This window comes from Bombyx mandarina, chromosome 17 (genome assembly GCF_030267445.1).
Source record: "Bombyx mandarina strain Sakado chromosome 17, ASM3026744v2".
Taxonomy (NCBI): Eukaryota; Metazoa; Arthropoda; class Insecta; order Lepidoptera; family Bombycidae; genus Bombyx; species Bombyx mandarina.
In genome coordinates this window covers 223,921-228,241 of record NC_143223.1, presented here as the reverse complement: position 1 = coordinate 228,241, position 4,321 = coordinate 223,921, and positions in this window count along the sequence as shown.

Genomic DNA, 4,321 nt, shown 5'->3' with positions numbered 1-4,321 from the left:
CCGGACCGTCGAGGCGGTGCGCCCGGTCCTCGCGAAATGGGCGAACCGTGACCAAGGGCGTCTCACCTTCCGGTTGACGCAAATGCTTACCGGCCATGGGTGTTTCGGCCGGTACCTGCATCGCGTTGCCCGGAGGGAACCGACGATGGAGTGTCACCACTGTGACTGCGACGAGGACACGGTCGAGCATACGCTCGCACATTGCCCCGCATGGGTGTAGCAACGCCGTGTCCTTGTCTCGCAAATAGGACCGGACTTGTCGCTGCCGACTGTCGTGGCTACGATGCTCGGCAGCGATGAGTCCTGGAAGGCGATGCTCGACTTCTGCGAGTGCACCATCTCGCAGAAGGAGGCGGCGGAACGAGAGAGGGAGAGCTCATCCCTCTCCGCATCTATCCGTCGCCGCCGAGCCGGGGGCCGCAGAAGGGCTTTTGTCCGACTTCGGCCCCTGTAAGAGGCGAACTCCCCCCGGTGAAGGTCAAGGGGCGACCTGAGGGGGTGAGGCCGCGCGGCGCGCTACCAGCACTCTAGCGCGCTGCCATGGAGTAAATAGAGCGACCGGTCGACGGTGTATCGCGTCCCGACCCGGCAGGCTGGTTCTGGTCCAGCGGGGTATTCCGGGACACCAGCGGCATCGTCTGGGCGGCCCGACGGGCTGCCGTACCGAGACGGCCGACGTTTCAGAGCCTTCGATTCGCCTCGAAGGCTCCGTCGGCTGGGCGTCCTTGGGGTGAGCCGCGCCGTCTGGTTGTAGTGTTGACCGCGGTAACCCCCCTACCTCATCCGGGTTCTGACCTCGGAGGGGATCGGACGTCGGGTGTAAGAGTGCAGGGGAGTCGTTTAGTGGGTGGGCCCTAAAATCCTTGGTCCCGCGGTCTGCTCATAACACCATGCAGATCGTAGAGTCTCACATACCCCGCGCGCCCCTTTTTTTGCGCGGGGACCTCGTAGGAGGTTCGGCCCTCTACCCGAAAAAAAAAAAAAAAAAAAAAAAAAAAAAAAAAAAAAAAAAAAAAAAAAAGGTGGAACTTACACACCACAACCCCGAATGGCAGGCGGCTTGACGCGTTAGTTCAGCCTGGCTGAATTTGATCCACCATCGCTCCCGCTTAGCCCGGACTCTACCCCGTCTCCTCAGGATACCGCTGAAGCCATAGACATCTTAACGTCACACATCACCTCGACATTAGATAGGTCATCGAAACAAGTTGTAGCGGAGGACTTCCTTCACCGCTTCAAAATGTCCGACGATATTAGGGAACTCCTTAGAGCTAAGAACGCCTCGATACGCGCCTACGATAGGTATCCTACCGCGGAAAATCGTATTCGAATGCGTGCCCTACAACGCGACGTAAAGTCTCGCATCGCCGAAGTCCGAGATGCCAGATGGTCTGATTTCTTAGAAGGACTCGCGCCCTCCCAAAGGTCTTACTACCGCTTAGCTCGTACTCTCAAATCGGATACGGTAGTAACTATGCCCCCCCTCGTAGCCCCTCGGGCCGACTCGCGGCGTTCGATGATGACGAAAAAGCAGAGCTGCTGGCCGATACATTGCAAACCCAGTGCAAGCCCAGCACTCAATCCGTGGACCCTGTTCATGTAGAATTAGTAGACAGTGAGGTAGAACGCAGAGCCTCCTTGCCACCCTCGGATGCGTTACCACCCGTCACCCCGATGGAAGTTAAAGACTTGATCAAAGACCTACGTCCTCGCAAGGCTCCCGGTTCCGACGGTATATCCAACCGCGTTATTAAACTTCTATCCGTCAAACTCATCGTGATGTTGGCATCTATTTTCAATGCCGCTATGGCGAACTGTATCTTTCCCGCGGTGTGGAAAGAAGCGGACGTTATCGGCATACATAAACCCGGTAAACCAAAAAATCATCCGACGAGCTACCGCCCGATTAGCCTCCTCATGTCTCTAGGCAAACTGTATGAGCGTCTGCTCTACAAACGCCTCAGATACTTCGTCTCATCCAAGGGCATTCTCATCGATGAACAATTCGGATTCCGTACAAATCACTCATGCGTTCAACAGGTGCACCGCCTCACGGAGCACATTCTTGTGGGGCTTAATCGACCAAAACCGTTATACACGGGAGCTCTCTTCTTCGACGTCGCAAAAGCGTTCGACAAAGTCTGGCACAACGGTTTGATTTTCAAACTATTCAACATGGGTGTGCCGGATAGTCTTGTGCTCATCATACGGGACTTCTTGTCGAACCGCTCTTTTCGATATCGAGTCGAGGGAACCCGCTCCTCCCCACGACCTCTCACAGCTGGAGTCCCGCAAGGCTCTGTCCTCTCACCCCTCCTATTTAGCTTATTCGTTAACGATATTCCCCGGTCGCCGCCGACCCATTTAGCTTTATTCGCCGACGACACGACTGTTTACAATTCCAGTAGAAACAAGTCCCTAATCGCGAAGAAGCTTCAGAGTGCAGCCCTAGCCCTAGGACAGTGGTTCCGAAAATGGCGCATAGACATCAACCCAGCGAAAAGTACTGCGGTGCTATTTCAGAGGGGAAGCTCCACACGGATTTCCTCCCGTATTAGAAGGAGGAATCTCACACCCCCGATTACTCTATTTAGTCAATCCATACCTTGGGCCAGGAAGGTCAAGTACCTGGGCGTTACCCTGGATGCATCGATGACATTCCGCCCGCATATAAAATCAGTCCGTGACCGTGCCGCGTTTATTCTCGGTAGACTCTACCCCATGATCTGTAAGCGGAGTAAAATGTCCCTTCGGAACAAGGTAACACTTTACAAAACTTGCATAAGGCCCGTCATGACTTACGCGAGTGTGGTGTTCGCTCACGTGGCCCGCACACACATAGACACCCTTCAATCTCTACAATCCCGCTTTTGCAGGTTAGCCGTCGGAGCTCCGTGGTTCGTGAGGAACGTTGACCTACACGACGACCTGGGCCTCGAATCTATACAGAAATACATGAAGTCAGCGTCGGAACGGTACTTCGATAAGGCTATGCGTCATGATAATCGCCTTATCGTAGCCGCCGCTGACTACTTCCCGAATCCTGATCATGCAGGAGCCAGTCACCGTCGACGCCCTAGACACGTCCTTACGGATCCATCAGATCCAATAACCTTTGCACTAGACGCCTTCAGCTCTAGGAGCAGGCTTAGGGACCTCGGTAACCATACTCATCCAACTCGACAAAGAGTTCGCCGTGCAACCTAACCCATAAATCAGCTCGTTGAGTTTCTCGCCGGATCTTCTCAGCGGGTCGCGATTCCGATCCGGTAGTAGATTCATTCGCGAAGCAGCTACTCTTGAGTTGTTAGGTCTCCTTCGGAGGCGCTCGGGTAGCTGTTAGCAAATTCCACCCCTCCTGGCTAAGCCTTTGCTCGCCCACCTGTCCTGGTGAAACTGGAAAGGCCTCCGGGTCACCAGTAATCCTTCAATCATAAAAAAAAAAAAAAAAACTTAAAACATCATGTTCTTGTTTCAAAGGTAGTTTCATCTGTTTTACTACTGTTAATGAGATTAGCATCTTATGTCTTGAGAAGCAGTTTCATTTAGGTCCTGGCAGGCAGCGGCTGGGCTGTGCCCCTGGCATTGCCAATGTCGATGTGCGACGGTGAGCACTCACAACAAAGTGGGCCGTGAGCCCGGCTACCCCTCTTTCTCGTAGGTCGTGCTCCATAGTGTATATAAAATATTGGGAAATATTGATATGGACATATGGATAACGGTGTGTCCAACCTGAGGTGGAGAGCCACTGGTAGCGTTCAGAAAATTGTATTCATTTTATATTTAATTTAAAGTACAAGTGAAAACGTAGTTATTTAAATTGGTTTTTAAAATAAATAAATGTCAATATAACAACAACAAAATATAAGTAATGACTCTGGTCATTTTAAATAATAAAATCTTTACATCTATATTGTTTTTATATAATCATACAATGTTTATCTAAATGATATTCTAAGTGGTTCTTAAACGCATGCAATAAATTTGCAATATTAAAATTAATGCACGTATTAATAAACTACGCGATATTTAAAACACTTTGCTTTACTTTTTTTTTATTGCTTAGATGGGTGGACGAGCTCACAGCCCACCTGCTGCTAGCCCATAGGACCTGCTGTTAGCCCATAGGACCTGCTGTTAGCCCACTGGAGCCCATAGACATCTACGACGTAAATGCGCCACCCACACTTCAAACCGAAACGCATTACTGCTTCACGGCAGAAATAGGCAGGGTGGTGGTATCTACCCGAGCGGACCCACAAGAGGTCCTACCACCAGTAAAAAATTACATTACATTACATTGCTTTCTCATCACATAATC